This window comes from Gavialis gangeticus, unplaced genomic scaffold (assembly GCF_001723915.1).
Source record: "Gavialis gangeticus isolate Ggan-Ray unplaced genomic scaffold, GavGan_comp1, whole genome shotgun sequence".
Taxonomy (NCBI): Eukaryota; Metazoa; Chordata; order Crocodylia; family Gavialidae; genus Gavialis; species Gavialis gangeticus.
Genome location: NW_017728995.1, coordinates 51194225 through 51211860, shown reverse-complemented (window position 1 = coordinate 51211860; position 17636 = coordinate 51194225). Strand labels below are relative to the sequence as shown.

The window sequence follows — 17636 nt, the reverse complement described above, 5'->3', positions numbered from 1 at the left end:
TTGATTTGATTAAATAAAAATATTGTAAGAAACTATTTAAACATTTCATTTTGACAAGGTCAAAAATGTCACTTCCATTATTATAAGAGTTCTATTATAATTTACAATATAAAAGACACATAAAAGCCAGCATCCTCCAATCGGGATGAAACAAAATATGCAAAAATATTTCTTAGAGTGAACGATTCTGCAATTTCAACTTTTCTCCTGAACAAGAATGTAATTCTTATTCAGAAAAAAGCTCAGAATTCCCCTGCAACAGATATTTCATTTTCTGGCCCACCAAGTTTACTGAAATTTTTCATTAGTTTCACTGGGCAGGTAACAGCAGATTCTGCAATAGGGTTTTATGTTACTAAAGTTCCATTCAGAGGGATTCTCTCCAAAATCTCAATACAGGAGTATGTAGACAGGGACCTCTTTATATTTTCTCCCATTCTGTGGCCATGTTGACCTTGTGGCAAGTAAACACAATCCCTATGCCACTTGAACCTATGAGATCTGGGTAGTACTGCTAATAAGCTGTAGGCTAGCAAAAAATTGAGGAGGAGAATTAAAGAATCACGCTACCCCTTAGACAGGGCTGATCCAACCATTCGGCGAACTAAGCAGTTGCCTACGGCACCAAAATTATATGCAGAACAAAATAACAGGAACATCATTCTAAATAACAGCTCTGGCTGGGTACGGCTCCACTTTGGTCTAAGACCTTTGGTTCAGTAAGGGGAGAAAGACTTCTGAAAAGATCTCAGAGGAAAGATCACTAAAATCACAACTCCTACCTTTTCAACTCTTGAGCAGACTTATGACAAGAGCATACCGCTGGCAACGTCATCCTAAAAGATGAACCACTAATTCTATATCATCTTACAGCTTGTGACACTGATTTATTACATCTTCCTTCTCCTTTTCAACCACCCTTTTATAAATCTAAAGCACTCCTAGATTTCATCAATTGCATTTAAGATTTTGTCAAGAGTAAGATGACCATAATACGCTGACTCCGGGTACAGATGTGTATTGTGCCCGTAATTCAGGAAATAGCCTTCCAGGTAGGAATTTCTTGGTTCAGTTTTGTAGCTCTCATTTAATTTATATGATGTAGAACTGATGTACAAATGTAGCTATTATCATAGGTACACCTGAGTAGTCATGTTTAATATTCTCAATTTTATAATGTCTAGAATTCGTCAGTAGGAGTGATGAATCGTTACATTTAATTCTTGTAAGAACACATGTGATTTTTTAAAGTAAGTCGAGCTAGGGGTAAGCCTCTGTGTACATATTATAGTTGGATACTCATGTGAGAGATGCGTAGGCATTTAGAATACATGTGTTAATGTGGAATGAGTGTTAATTAATTGCTAGCAAGCTCAAGAGATATTCTTTCATTAGTTCATTATAGAACACCTGTATCATTATGTAAGGAAATAGTTGTATGACTGTGTGTACAGAACATGTAAGGTTGGTCGGCCCAGAAATCTGACGGGATATGTGAGATAAGTAAATGTAACTACTCAATGGACAATGATGATTTACTTTGCAGAGGAACATGCTAAGGAACTATTAATTTGCTGGGAGAACCTAGCTACTTACTAGATAAAAGATGTCAATTAGTAGAGTACTGTACACAGGAAATAATACTTAGTTCACAAAGCTCCTTAATAAACAGGAAAACATCTGTTTGACCATGCAGTCTTGACCAATATTAGATAACCAGTTACCATGTTTACACCCTTAGTCATACATCCTAACAAATACCTTCCCGATTGCAGGGGCAGTTCACCCATTAAGGCACTTCAGGCAGTGCCTAGCCATATTTCTTCTATGATAATTTAATCAATTGTCCACATTAATAATGTCATCACAGTCAGAATTTTCTTTGAAATTGTACTTAGATTGATTGTTCTCTGTACCGATAATTTATTTAAAACAGTTTTAAACTGTTCCAGGGGAATGGTACCATGGCAGATAGAAAAAAACTGTTTGGAGCTCAGTATCATAAATGAAAAGTTGAATGGGCAAAAGAACAAGCAAAGCAAGAGGGCTCCTTCCTGAAATATCTTCAATTTCACCCACATCAGGATGGAAGCAGTTCACAACATCAAGATGAAAGCAGCTCACAGCATCAAACTGACATTGAAATCGAAAAAATGTATTCACCTACAGACACACGTGCTGAAGTTGAGGTAAATAAAGATAATAAGAGAGCAGAAGGTACATATGTTACGGTTTGGTGACCCTGCTACATGGCCTAGATGTGATGACTGTGTGCGAGAAATGCTGGTGGAACATGGACCTGAACAAGTTCAGGAATTTCACTTCCCTAAAGATGGAAATAAAAGAAAATTCTCTGCATATCATTACAAGAGGAAACTCACCAATGGGGAAGAAATGCATCCAGTATACTGACTGTACACAAGATACGAGTCATGTTGAGCATATGCATCAATATTCAGTATCATAAGAAACATTATTTTCTTCTGCTGCAAGCTGTTTAGCAGGAAAGTAATTGATGCAACCTCACTTACTGAAAATGGTTCAAAGGACTGGAAAAACATCTCTGACATTCTGTCTTCTCATTAAAAAAATAGTGAACATATGGAAAATGTCCAAAAATGGAAAGAACTTGGACTGCAATTGAAAAAACAGAAAACTATTGATGAAGAAAATTTACATGGGATCAAGCAAGAAGAAGAATACTGGCAGCAAATATTGAAGCAACTGACTGCTTTAAAAGGTTTTTGATATGGTATGCCGTACCATCCTTATAAATAAACTGAGGAGATTTGCCTTGGATGATCATACGGTAGACTGGATAGCAAAATGGCTCAAGGGTCGCACTCAGAGAGTGGTGGTGGATGGGTCAGTGTTAACTTGGAAAAATGTGTGTAGTGGAGTCCCCCAGGGCTCAGTTCTGAGGCCAGTGCTGTTCAACATCTTCATCAGTGATCTGGATGAAGGAGTGGGAAGCACCCTGTCCAAATTTGTGGATGACACAAAAATATGGGGTGAAGCTAAAACCCTGGAGAGGATGAACCATATCCAGGTTGATCTAGACAGGTTCGGGAAGTGGGCAGAGAGCAACAGGATTCTATTCAATAAGGACAAGTGCAAAGTGCTGCATCTAGGGAGAAAGAACTGCCATCATACCTATGGCGGGGTGGGGGGGAGTGGGAGTGACCTTCTCAGCATCACTGAGGCAGAAAGAGATCTTAGAGTCACTGTAGACTCCAGGATGAACATGAGCCATCAAAGTGATGAAGTAGTCAGCAGAGCCAATCGTACCTTGTCGTGCATCCGTAGGTGCTTCACAAACAGGTCCAGGGAGTTGATTCTCCCTCTCTATGCGGCATTGGTCAGGCCACAGTTGGAGTACTGTGTCCAGTTCTGGACGCCGCAGTTGGAGAGGGTCCAAAGAAGAGCCACTCATCTGATTAGAGGCCTGCAGGGAAGGCCCTACAAGGAAAGGCTAAGGGACCTTAACCTCTTCAGCCTCTCCTAGAGAAGGTTGAGGGGGAACCTTGTGGCAGTGTAAAAATTCATAAAAGGAGAGCAACATGAAGTAGGCAACAATCTGTTTACCAGGGCACCCCTGGGAACAACAAGGAACAATGGCCATAAGCTACTGGAGAAAAGGTTTATACTGGACATTAGAAAAAGGTTCTTCGTGGTCAGGGTTACTAGGATCTGGAATGGGCTTCCAAGAGAGGTGGTGCTCTCCCCATCCTTGGGGATCTTCAAGAGGTGACTGGACAGGCACCTGGCTGGGTTCACCTGACCCCAGGTTTGGTGACCCTTTTCTTGCCTGCCAGGGGCAGGGGGTCAGACTAGATGGCCCACTGAGGTCCCCTCCAACCCTAGAATCTATGAATCTAGTGAGAGCTCTCAGTAGGTAAAACCTGGGATTCTGCCAGACAAATGAAAAATTATACAGGACTGGTAATGGAAACTTCTTAAAATTTATTGAATATCTAGCTTTGTTTGATACAGTCATGAAGGAGCATCTGCGTAAAATAAGTGACCATGAAACACATGTTCATTACCTTTGGAAAAGGCTGCAGAATGAACAGATTCAACTACTAGCAAATGCTGTTAAAGACAAAATCTTAGAAGCTGCCCATTCTGCAAAATACTTTTCAATAATTCTGGACTGTACACAAGATGCGAGTCATGTTGAGCATATCACAATGATCATTCACTTTGTAGATGTGGCAAAATCTGCAGATGTAGATAATGCTGAAGTGATCATAAAGGAACATTCTGGGGGTGTTGTACCATTGAAGGAGACAACTGGTGCTTTTATGACTGAGAGCATTTTAGAAGAGCTTGAAAGAATGTCATTATCTGCTGAGAACTTACTTGGCCAAGGGAGTGATATGAAGGGTAAAGATAATGGTGTACAAAGGAGAATAATATAAATTAGTCCTCAGGCCTTTTTTGTTCCTTGTAGTACACATACTCTGAATTTGGTTGTCAATGATGCTGCCAGATGTTGTTTGGAGGCAAGTCGTTTCTTTGACCTAGTGCAACGCATTTGTGTGTTTTTCTCAGGTTCAACACGCCATTGGGAAGTTCTTAGCCGCCATGTGCCTTCTCTAATTGTGAAACCACTGAGAGAAACAAGATGGGAGAGTCGAATAGATGCCTTGAAGCCTCTTCGCTATGAGCTTGACGCACTAATTGAAATTTCTGATGATACTACCTTCACAGGATCACCTAGCAATATGCAGAAGCTCTTGCAAATGGCCTTTCTGAATTCTAACTTGTGGTTTCACTCATTTTGTGGTATAACTTCCTTTTTGAGATCAACCTTACGAGTAAGCAACTTTAGGCAAAGGACTTTGACATACATTCTGCTATCCAACAACTGAAACAAACCAAAAAGTTTCTGGAGGAATGCAGGAGTGATAAAGCGTTTGAAAAGACATTGGTAGATGCTTGTGAGCTTGCTGAAGAGTTAGAGCTACCAACAAACTTTGAAGCAGAACCAGTACGCATTCGGAGAAAGAAACAACAGTTCACATATGAAGCAAAAGACAAGTCAGTTCAGGACCCAAAACAAAAATTCAAAATAAACTTCTATTTTGCAGACCTTGATACTGCAATATAGTGGGTTAAAGAGTGATTTGAACAGATACAGCAGCTTGATTCAGTCTTTGGTTTCCTCTACAATGTCCACAGTTTGCAAAATAAGACATCAAAACAGACAATGCAACATTGCTTGAAGCTAGAGTCGGCATTACAGCATGGAAATTCTAAAGATACTGATGCTGCAGACTAGTGCAGCGAACTGCAGGCTATTTCACAATGACTTCCAAAATGTCTTACACCTCAAGATGTACTGAAGTTTATTTCTGAACATAAACTGACAGACAGTTTTCCCAACATCTTCATTGCGCTCCGCATTCTCTTGACCCTCCCACTTTCTGTTGCTAGTGGAGAACGTATCAATTTTAGCTTTGAGAAGCTAAAGATATACCTTCGTTCTTCTACTCTGCAAGACAGACTTGCTGGACTGGCCACTGTGTTGATACAACGTGAAATAGCTGGAAAACTTTGCCTTGAAGAACTTGTTGATGGATTTGTGAAACTGAAAGCACAAAAAGCAAAGTACTAATTTTTTACACGAATGTTCACAAGGATTTTCTGTTAAATGTACATGTCTGATAAATTCTATTAGAGTTTTTGCAGTATAATTGTGTAAGGGTTAATGAAAAGTGTGAAACAATAAAAAAATTGTTTTTATTACTTTATTGTTCATTTTGAATATCAAATAAGTACATGATCAAACTAGACTTCTTATTTTCCTCTATATTGGAAGTGGTGGGGATGCTGAGGTACACAGCTCGCCTAGGGCGCCAAGTACCTTTGGACCAGCCCTACCCTTAGACAAACCTCCTCTTTCCCAAAATCTCCTCTGCAGCAGGTTGGGGTTGGAGATAGTGGATGTCCCTACGGCACCTTTGTGACTGCACCATTGTTTAGTACTTATTAAAGAAGTACTAAATGACAGTGCAGTAACAGCCTGTACTGCACTGTGCACACCATTCATGGTTATTTTTAGCTGCTATGTTGCCATAGCAATGCACTATAATGAGGGAGTGCATTGCTATAGTGACATTAATGCTGGCATCACAGTTTGTGACCGCTGTCACTATATCACCGTAGCACGTGCTATGGTGATGTAGCATCACATGTAGATGTGCCCAGTAAGCTCATGAAAGAAAAAAAAACTGAATTGCAAAATAGAAACTTAAAACTTCAAATTACAACTGTTTTTGCTGGACATTTCAACTAAACTATAATTGCCAACACAAACCAATCAAGTCCATTCTATGATGATCCTCTACTTTTTAAATTCTACTTGCAAAGAGCAGCATGGCTTTCAGGTGCACATTAGTGAGGTTCTGTTTGCAGTGAAAGAAACAAAAGAATGGGCATTACACAGCCTTACCAGATGGGAATGAATGTAGGCAGGATAAATGCCATTTATAAGCAGAGAACATCAAAATTGACTGCTGAAGCCAAGTGGGGAGCAATGAGTTTTCCCTAATTAAAATTGAAGTTAACTGCCAACCTTCTTATTCCTGTTTTAAGTGACAGCAATTATCTACCAGACAACATCAGTTATGAGAAACCATGAAGCAAGTTCTTTCAGGTAGGGTGGTGCTGGAGGAAGAAATAGCAGAAGTGGCACTCAAGAAGTTTCCACTCCAGTTTTCTGCCCTTTGACCACAGCTAGCTGCTGCAGTGCAAGTTGTAAAATACCTGGAAAGGCCAGCATGCTCCAGAGAACTGTTCCAAAAACTAAAAGGGTTAGGAAACCACACTTCTTTCTGCCTACAAAAGGTCACATTTCTGGAGAGCATATTTCTGATGAAGGAACCCTTCAAATATAAAATGTCCATTTTAAGGGAGCCAGTCGCAAAGCTTAGAAGCTCAGTTGTTTGAAGCAATGCTGCGTTATCCTTTACCAACGACTAAATAAAAAGGTCCTAACTACAGGGATCGCCAGAGTACAGCCTCTGTGCCCAAACCAGCCTTTAGAGGCAGGACATTTAAACATTGGTCCTACCTCAGATTTCCTTTGTGACCTTGGGCAAATCATATCATCCAGTCTGCACCTCAGTTTTGTAATACAGTGATAAAATAGTATTTCACTACCTCACAGAGCCTTCTGAAGGAAATGCATTACAAAGTAAGGTGCTCAGATAGTATTAGAAAGGAACTGTATAAATATTTAATATTACCCTAATTTAAAATGTAGTAATAATTATAGGTGCATCCAAACCAAAACACTGAATCAAAATTCCTTTCTAAATATGGATCTGCATACAAATTTTACTTTGGTCTTTATGTGAAACAGGACAAGGACTGCCTCAAGAATTTGGACAGCACCTAACACGACTGAGGCACTGCTATATATCTTTAGGCACTACTATAATACATACAATACTAATTGTTTGAACATATTAAGAAAAAAATCCTCTCCCTTTGTAAGTAAGTAGCCATTTTAAGCAGTGATACTCAACCAGGGCCCTGAAACTGAGAAATGACAACCACTAGATACTGCCTATCTTGTGGAGATGGGATGCATCATATTGTAAGGGTCTGTTGATAGAACACCTAATTCAGAAACATCTTGGTGGAGAACCTGCTACACAAAAAGTTCCTTTGAAACAGTCAAAAAGGGAAATTTCTTGAATTGACTTTAAAATATGTCTACCTATTCTGTTGTCCCATCTGAAATATCTTCTGATATTTAAATAGTATCTTGCAATGTATATAATTACTATAATCAGGAATATGCAAATATCAAATTTAGATTCCCTCTAAATGATCTTTTTTTCAAACCTCATGAAGTGTGTGAGTAGTGGGTGAAGGTCTGGGCAGGTAGTTCTGATCTTACCCAACTTGCACGTCCCTATATTAAATAATTAATCAGAATCAAGTTAGATTTTGGCTTCATGCATGAATTGTTCTTACTGCAGCCTGGTGGGTAACATTTGGTTGTTTGAAAGTTATTTGGCACTTCTTCAATACATCTGACATCTAAACAATATGTAATCTGGTTTTCAGCAAAGCAATTACCAGTAAGTATGAATAGATTGAAGGAATAATTGACAGGTTACAAAACCTTGAACAAGATGACACACCTGAAAAGGCTAATATTACCTGAATAACCATTATCTGTAATCACCAGAATATGCTGAAAGTATTGCTTTATTTATGTGCAAGCTTAAACCACCTGCTCTAAAAACCACATTGTAGGTACATGTTCACCGTCTTTGCTTACACTGAAGATATTACGTAATTATTTAAGTAGTGGTTTACTGGACATGATGTGTGAACCTCAAATTACAGAGAGAGTGTATTCATATAGATTAATTAATCATTTAACATTTAGTTTATCTGTTCAAAACATGTCAGAGTCGGAGCACATAATCTGGCCCAGTAATTGTGTGAAACAATACTTACAGTTGTGCTATTAATTGATTTGTTGGTTCACTGGCTGAAAAGAAAAATTGTGAGGGAGGAGGAGTTTTTTTCAAATCACTGTGAAAAGAAATTGCCCCTGCAGAAAAGAGACACCCCCAAAAACCTGTCTGGGATCATACAAAACATTTCATTTGCCTTAAAGCTAAACATTGAATTTTTTTGCTGTTGTTGTTTTGCTTTGGGGTTTTTTTGGAGATGGGGCTAGAGGGAGGGTGTTACAGCTTTTAAAAATTAATTTATCTAAGCATAAATGTTTCCATTTTTCCTGTATCCCCAGTTTACCACAATGCCACTGCTTCACTCACTTTCCAGAGAACTGCAATTGCAAGCTGTGTTCCCATAGGTAAGTTGTGATCATGTCTTTATCTCAATATAGATTTTGTTATACCTGTTTTTACTGCACGAAATGGGTTTTGTCTCCCCTTCACAATCATTATTAAAAGATGATTAATAACCAAAGGACATTAGACTTCCCAGATTCACTCCTTAGGGCAAGCTATGGCTGATTATGAAGCTACGTGCTAGAGAGGGAGAAGGCACAGGTTGCTACTTCCCCTCCCACTTCTGTGCTTGCACAGGAGGCTGTCATAGTTTGAAGGATAAATGTTCCCTCCAGCACTAAGCAATAGGAGAGTTTAGCACACCAGAGGCTGAGCCATAATTTGGATGTGAGTGATTTAATTAAATCTGAGTGATTTAATTACAATGCATCTGCCATGGAAATATGCAGAGACATAGTTTTATTTCACTTACTCATTCTTACACGTTGGAGGCCTTTAGAAGAAAGTTATGTGCCTACCTTAAAAATGCCATGGATCTATAAGTGATAAGTACATCTTAGAAAATAATTCACTAGCTAAACCATGTAGGAAGAAGACTTTTGTTTATTCAACTATCTTAGCCTCAAATGGAAAAGTCTGGGATAATTAAAAGCATTGTATCAGTAACAAGCCTAATTCAAACCTGCAAATTCAAATATCTAACCAGTTTTGAAGAGTTTAGACCCAATTGTATATCTGGATCTAAACTTCACAACTAGGCTTTTTTTGCTATTGAACCAAACTACAACTCCACTTTCAAGCAGCTCTGTCCCTTTGGAAAAGTCAATCTAGATCCAAAGTTTAGCTCTAACTTAGTCCAATCTTCAAAGTATACACACTAGTGTCATTGATACAGGTTGGTATATCTTATGCCTAGCTCATTACCCAGGCAAAACTCCCACTGAAGTCAGTGGCAGCTCTATATAGATAAGGTGTTCAGCAGGCTTAGGCCTCTTTTAATGTTGAGAAGTTTGGAAGCTCTACTTATATACTGCAACACATTATTCATGTTTTTGTCTTTATGCTTTTGTCAAATTAGCATAGCCATGTTCTCACACCACTAAGATGCAGAACTAACAAGCCAAGGTGCAGCACCACATCAATGTGGCACTCCTGCTGCTGCTTCTGGTTCAGGAGGTATCCACAGTCACCTCCTGGTGCAGAACCAGAATAACCACTTTCCTGTAGCACTAGGCGATGAGGACAGGATTAGCAGAAACTTTGCTACATTGGAGACATGGGCTGAAATCCCACCAGATAGATAAGGGTAAGAGCACAGTACTGCACCTAGGATCAAACTATCACCTGCATAAATGAAAAACAGGGAGTGAATGGCTAGACTGTAGTATTAGAGAAAACCTCCTGGAAGTTAGAGTGGCTCATAAACTGAATGAGTTAAAAGTGAAATATTGTTGCAAAAAAAAAAAAATACAGTAGGTTGGTGAAGTGTTCAGTCCTATGCAAGTCACAGGAAGTGATTCTATTCAGAACCGATGAAGCCTTAGGTGGAATACTACATCCAATTTGGGTATCTGTATATCAAGAAAGAAGTGGACAATTTGGAAAGAGTTCATCGGACAGCAACAAAAATGACTACTTGTGTAGAATACGTGGCAAACAAGGAAAAGTTGGAAGAAATGGGTTTATTTACTCTAGAGAAGAGAGAGAAGCCTGAAGGGGGAATTGATAAGAGTCTTCAAATACAAGAGGCATATGATGAGGAAGGTGGTAATTGATTATTCTCCATTCACAAGGGACTTGACAAGAAGTAATGGGCTTCAATTACAACACAGGAGATTTAGATTACATACATTTTAGGAAGAAGTTCATAGTCATGAAGTTGGTTAAGCCCTAGAATAGATCATCTAGAGCAGCATTTCTCAACCCAAAAGTGGGTTACAAAAATATATGAAACAGTCATGAACAAACTTTAAAAATGGATTCTCCTTTAAGGAAGGAAAACTTGGGAAACTGGTTTTTCCTTGCAGGAGCTTAGAGGTTGGGGGGGCAGATAAGTGGTGGCAAGGAGGAGACACCCAGGAAAGAAACTGAGGCAGAAACCTGGTTGCTCAGGGGAAAAGAAAAAGGCAGAGGGGATAAGACAGTAGCAAAGAAACAGCGGGGTTGGAGGCAGAGAAGTGCTCAGGACAGGTGTTGGAGCTGGCAGTGAGCCAGAAGCAAGAAAGGGAAAAATGAGACAGAAGTTAGAGGGGTGAGGAGCAGAGATTGTAGCAGGGCCAAACTATAGTAAAGCAAAACCCAACTTAGGGGTCCAAATAACAGTTTTATTAAACAGACAGCACACTACACAGCCTCATGAAGTTATTGGTTCTCACACACACAAGCACTCACAATGGCAGCAGGAGAAAGAGACTCAGTGGAAGGGTTAGAGTCCAGGTAGGGAAAAGAAGCAGAGTCCAAGTCCTTGGTTGAAGAAGGGGTGGGTAGTGATAGCTACCTAGCCAGGCTGGAAAGGGGTCCTTGTCCAGCAGGTGTTGTTCAGAGTGGGGTTGCCAGCTGGGCCTCTGGGTGGATAGGTGGTGTGGCATGGTGCTGGCCCAGATGGAGAGGGCAGACTACTTCTGATGTCCTATGGGGAGGGCCTGTCCAGGCACGGTCAGTCCTGTCCCAGAGGGCTCCAGGTGTTCTTACTGAGCATGTGCAACCTTGGCACAATGGTGGGTTGCCTCATCTTTGTTTCTTGAATGTTGAGGGTGGTTCCAAGAGCTGGGTCGTTGGTCCAGGTATTGGTGTTGATGGTTTGGTCATTCAGAGGGAGCTATTTTTAGACCTACTGCCATTGTCTCTCAAGCACCCTCATTCATCCCCATTCATTCAGGAACCAAGTTACATAGAAGGAGTAGGCGTGAGTCATGAGTTACACAACTGGGCATGGGGATAAGATAGAGGCTTGACATCACAAGATGGAAACTTGACATGACTTATGCTAACTTACATATATAGCCCTAAAACAGTAATCACACAATATAAAAGCAATAAAAAAAACCAAACCAATACAAACATAATAATTACCACTAATAAAACAGTGGATAGCTATATCAAAATAGCAGGGCACTTATTAGCAAAGAGGGGAGAGAAAAATAAACTTAGTACCTAAAATGTTAAAGCTTATCCTACATCTTAGCTTACTTATACTTATATATAGGGAATAGAGAGGGAGAGAAAAAGTCAGAAATGGTTGGGGAAGGAGAGAGAATGCATTTTAATATAAATAAAAAAATGAAAAAACTGGGGGTTTTGCTACATACTATGCACCTGCTCCTGCCCAGCCCTTTCCCTTGACCAGAAGGATCAAAGAGAACATGTTCTGAGCCCCAGACAACCTTCCCTTTGCACCTAGAGCCCTGTAATCATTTTTGATAAGCTCAGAGTTTCCCCTGGCAGTATCTCTGGTGCCCACATAGATGACCAGCATGTGGTAGTAGTCAGAGGGCCAGATGAGCCTCAGTAGTCCCTCTGTGACATATCAGATCCAGGCTCCAGGCAAGCAGCAGACCTCCCAAGCCAAGAGGTCAGGTCAGCAGATGGCTCCCACTTTCCCCCGCAGAAGGGAATCTCCAACCACCACCACGCATTGCTTCCTCTTGGTGGCGGTCATCTCAGTCCTTCTCACCTTGATAAGGCCTAGCCTGTCTTCTTCCACCAATGGCATGTGCTCCTCCATCTCTGTTGCTAGGGCTGCATATCCATTCTCCAGATGAACCACTGCAGGTGGAGGTGAAGGTCTCTGCTTGCTACCAGAATTCACAAGCCTCCAGCTTCCACCCTCTTGGGTGTCCATGTCCTCTCTCTTCTCTAGCAATTGGGCCCTGCATGCCAGGATCAAGCCCCACCCCACTCCTGTGCACTAGAATCAGGCTCTGGAGTCCTGTGCTGCACCCGGGGCCCCATGTACCCACCGCACGCTGCATACCAGTATCAGGCCCTGGGAATCCATGCTACCTCTACCCATTGGGATTGGTCCCTGTGCCACACAATCCAGCACATGCAGCCACACTATCCAGCTCACGAGGCTCACCAAGAGTCTGGAAATTTGGCAGCCACCACTACCCTGCTTCCAAATTTTTATACCTGTGGGGAGGCCCATGGGCTGGATGACAACTACAGGTGCCAGATGTGGCCCGCAGGCTAGGGATTGAACATCCCTGATCTAGAGAGGATGGGATTTTCCATCACTGGAAGTTTTTAATACAGATTAGAAAAACATTTGTGTGGGATGGTTTAGGGACTATCTTGCCTTGGAGCCCTTTGTGCCTTCCAACTGAGGTCCCTTCCAAACCTATTCTTTTATGATTCTATGACAATCCCTCTTAGAAGATGCAGCAAGATACTGCCTGGTTTCAATCTAGGGAAAAAGGCCCGTCTCAGGGAGTCCTCCAGGAATACAAGAACATAGCCCCAAATTTGTGTTTGTCCCAGAAAATTCAGGGAAGTTGGCTGCTTTGCCCTGAGTTTACACAGACATGCTTCAGTTAAATTCATATATCAGCTCTTACGGCTGGATATTAAAGTTGGACAAATACTATGTTAGTTTTCTGTAATAGTGAATTTAACTGTGAAATGAATTAGTTTTCGGTCTTTACTGTCAGAAGGTTCACATATCCTAGAGTTTACCCCAAGTTAATTTCCAATTACCTGGAGGTAATTAACATAGTTAGGCTAGTTTGAGACTAGCCTGAACACTTCCTAAGGGTTTGCTCCTATTCCAAACTGATATTAAAAAAAATCATAGCATGCATATTTGTTTTTAATGAAGTAGCCTATTTTAGGTTGCAACATTCTTCACTCTTACATGCCTATCAAAAACCAGGATCCATGCGCCATCCCACATCATTAGTAGTTGCCTGTTAGAGTCTCAGAACAGTATTCAGAAAACATCCCTTAGGCTCTGATACTGTAGACCTAATCCTATAAACAGTTATACCTCATGCTCTATTCTTGCAAGTGATTATACAGGCAGACCTGCAAGCTCATGCCTATTAAATTCTCTGATGCTCTAGCCACAAAGAATCATATCCCTGCAGACTTACTTTATGTACAGGGAACAGTCCCACTAATTTGTAATCCTACAAGTTCAGTGGAACTGCTCTAGTAGGAAGAATCCAGTAGATGCATAATCACGGCAGGCTTGAGTCATTAAATTGTAGGTTCTTTCTGGCAAGTAAGTTCTCTATATAGCTGTACTGCATTTAACAATGGAGTCCCTTTAATGATTTGGGCCCCTGGATACTACTAAAACTATAATTAATAATTATTATTAATGCAGACTAGTTGCTTCTGAATATGTACACTGCAATGTAATTACTGTGTCTTTAATTGGTTTTAATTAATTTGATTTCATTACCTCTGGCAACTTTTGTGAATGACCAGTTTTCAAACAAAAAAAATCCCTTCCTCCGATAACATTTCTGTCAGACATAAGCAACCAGCCAGATGTTATTACAGTGGAAAAACCTGAAATGGTAAACCTAAAATTATCACATCACCATACAAATTACCAGGATTGCAAAAGAAAGGTCTTACTAGGTTGTATATGATACATCAAAAAAGACTTGTGTCCAAGTATTCTTATTTGAAATAAGACCCCCAATTTCACAGCTAGCATTGCTGTCAAAATCTAGACGCTAGATGGTGCTGTTTGATACTTTCTCTCGCTAGTAATACTTTTTCCTTGCTCTTCACAGTTCATTGCAATCACAGATTTGACACAATGTGCATTCCCAGGAGTTGCTGCTTAATTACACTTTTTGGATCACCTCATCATTATTATTATATATACAACACTATGACTGTATTTACCCCAATTTAATTCAAGTCATAATTTTTCCTTGACATAGCTGGGCCTTTTCATAGGAATCGGGGCTTTTTTAAGAAAAATGTATGGCATCTTCGCATAATTTACATACTGAATACATAAGCTGAGGTGGGACATGGTGCAATAAACGTACAAAATCTCAGGAGGAACATGCCCAGATACAGTTTGGAAAGCCACCACTGAATTAAAGTTTTGAAAGAATCCATAACTGGAAGAACATCAAGTCAAATGTATCCTCAGACTGAGATTTTTTTTCTGTTTCTCACACACACACACACACACACTTAAAACATACTTATCCTCAGTAAAAATAGTTAATTAGTTTGTCTGCTCCTTTTAAATTCCAAGCTCTTCCAGTTGCTCCCCTATTTTTACCATAGTGAGGCCAAATTTCTCTCTCTCTCTCTCACATACACCCCCTCAATTTCAATATACCATTTTCAACACTGGCACAACCTTCATAGATTCATAGATGTTAGGGTCAGAAGGGACCTCAACAGATCATCGAGTCCGACCCCCTGCATAGGCAGGAAAGAGTGCTGGGTTCAGATGACCCCAACCAGATGCCTATCCAACCTCCTCTTGAAGACCCCCAGGGTAGGGGAGAGCACCACCTCCCTTGGGAACCCATTCCAGATCTTGGCCACTCTAACTGTGAAGAAGTTCTTCCTAATGTCCAGTCTAAATCTGCTCTCTGCTATAATGGCTTATGGCCATTATTTCTTGTAACCCCCAGAAACCTTCACTTTCACTTACTTTCTCCCCTTTCACTTTTGTTTCTTACCACAGTTTTTTACCCTATTCTATTTTATCAGTTAAACTACCCCTCTATCCATCTGCCCACTTCTCCTGAAGCCTTCTACGCTCATTTCAATGCTTTCCTTTACAAGAGAAACACTGAATCCACACTTAACTATAGGTCACCATCTGAAGCCCATACTCCTTCAAAGCCTAGTCAAATTCCTCTTCCATATGTCTATGAATAGTTAGTCAACTAATTAAGGACAGCTTAAGACAGTTAGATATAGCTGAACTGCACTTGTTTAAACCCTAAAAATATACATTTCTGCCTAATACATATAAAAATAAAGATATTTCACCCTCCACCCTTTCCGAATACATTTATGTGGTCATCTTCAAGCATATGAATAGTTCCAATAGCCCTACTACTTGCATACTTAACCACAAGCACCTGCATAACTCTGCGAGATGTTGGGCCTTTTAGCTGTATCTTTCTTCTTCCTCCTAACTTGTTGCTCTTTACCGAAGAGAGGGAGCACACACAAGAAAAAACAAGGTTGAGATTATCAAAATCAATTGAGGATTTAGCTCCAAGACTGCCTTAAAAACATACTTTCAGAGGTGTTTATAGCACCTGGCACAATGGAGCACTGCTACTGCTTGGAGTTTTTGGACTCTGAGCTAATAGAACTTTTGCGCAGAGCTGATAAAAAAAGCTGTACGTACAGCAACAAACATACCGAATACAAGCGTTCCCCCCCAAAATCCAAGTCTCTGTGTTTCAAAATACAAGAGATTTTTGTTTTCAAAATAGGTATCTTTTCCACAGGCACTCTTTTCTCATTTTTGTTTACCCCCCTGACACAGACTCACTTTTATTTCCTCATCACCATTTTAGCATTTGCTCACTGTAAAGGGAAACGATGAAACATGTCAGAAAAACAAAAACATGGTCTCAAGAAGTCAGTGGCAGGGGAGACAAGGGTAGAGGAGAAACCCAAACCCAAGTTGGCCACTTTTCCTGGAAAACTGGAAAAATCAAAAATGAAAAAAAAAATACCTGGGAAACTTTTACAAAAAGCTCCCAATTTAGCAAACATGACTACATTTTACAGAAGAGTCTGAAATTAAATCTTTTTGGTGTCCCAAATTTTGGCTGTTGATTTAAATCAAACTTGTGAAAAACAGAGAGCAACTCATCACTGCAATGGCACGAGCAAAGCAACATGTGGAACAGAGGCAATAACTAGCAATGGGGACTTGGCATAGCCCCAGAGCAATGCCTGGTATGTAGCACAAGGGTGTAGCTGTTCAGAAGACTGGCATCTAAAACAGGAGGCCCCTGCTGTACTGAACACTGCTAGAGAAGGGGAACAGTGACCTGACTGCACAAAAGACTCAAGCAGAAGCCTAATTTGCCTCAAAATTTGTGATGTGAATCAAGATATTTTCATTTTGCGTTCACATGGAACATCTGGTATGAACTTAGGCCGGCTTCAGATTTTTAATGCAGTTTTAGCAAGCTCCAGTTGTATACACAGAAACATCAGGAAGAGGAGGTGGAGGGGGCAGCAGTGTAAAGGGAGCACTAATGCAAGGAAATTGGACAAGGGCAACCTTGTGACTGTCTCAAGAGTCCAGCTGGGTTGTCTATAGGAAGAACCTAGCCACTTTGCTGCCAGCAGCTAAAACCCTCAGAGGCACCTCTCAGAGATACTGAAAGCAATTCTGGTTCATCTTACAGAATTAGCCAGAGACTTAAGCTTGCTGCACAGTGGACTTAGTTAACAATATAGGCCTTGCTTGCTGGATGTCAGTTTTTCTGTGCCTAAAGCTCATGAGGGGAGATACACTCTCCATGGCACAAGGGGTATAAACTGCAACTCATAGCAACAGCTGCAAAGAAACAGCTGCTTTCCCTTAGGGGTCCCCTGAAAGGCAGCACGTCAACTATTAAGCTAAGACTCCAGTATATCCTCAGGATACGCATCAGATCTGACCCCACTTACAATTGGGTTGTATTGGCCAACTGTAAGCTGCCAGCTAGGGCAGTGTTACAGGCAGCAACCCTGTCAAAAGATACTTAATAAGCTTCCTCATTTCTGAAATTTAGGATGTGTCCCTTAGTTTCATGTCAGTGTGATCTTTCCATGGGCAACCCTTCTCCTGGCTTATAAATACAATTGCCAGAGATTTGCATCTTGTATTTTTTTTATTCTTGTATTTCTTGTACAAGC

General features: G+C 40.5%; 1 pseudogene; it reads left to right on the top strand.

Moving 5' to 3' along the window:
• The first annotated feature begins 2085 nt into the window (after positions 1-2085).
• LOC109287793 lies at positions 2086-5744 on the top strand (annotated as a pseudogene).
• Positions 5745-17636: the final 11892 nt, after the last annotated feature.